Below are 405 nucleotides of genomic sequence, written 5' to 3' on the forward strand. Positions count from 1 at the left end.
GGGGGGGGGGGTTACAAAAAAGAAACAAGGAAGAAAAGAAAAAACAGAGAGAAAGGGCAAAGAGAGAGGAACCAGAGAGAGAAAAAAGGAGATAAAAAGAAATACAGAGAGAGAAAAGAAAAAGAATAAAGAGAGAAAGACAGAGGAAAAGAGAAAGAAAAATACAGGTAGAAGAAAGAAAGAAAGAAAGAAAGAAAGAAAGAAAGAAAGAAAAGAGAGAGGGAGAGAGAAATAGAAAGAAACACAGAGAGAGAGAGAGAGAGAGAGGTGTGGGTGGGTGAGCGGAGTGGTACAACGACCTCCTCCCCCGGTGGAGCGGCGGTGCGCAGAGACACACACAGCAGCCTGTTCACCGCTGGACAACTTTTACTCCTCCCTCTCCCTCCTCCTCTCTCTCTCTCTCTC

This window comes from Callorhinchus milii, unplaced genomic scaffold, assembly GCF_018977255.1.
Source record: "Callorhinchus milii isolate IMCB2004 unplaced genomic scaffold, IMCB_Cmil_1.0 Scaffold3, whole genome shotgun sequence".
In the NCBI taxonomy this organism is placed as follows: Eukaryota; Metazoa; Chordata; class Chondrichthyes; order Chimaeriformes; family Callorhinchidae; genus Callorhinchus; species Callorhinchus milii.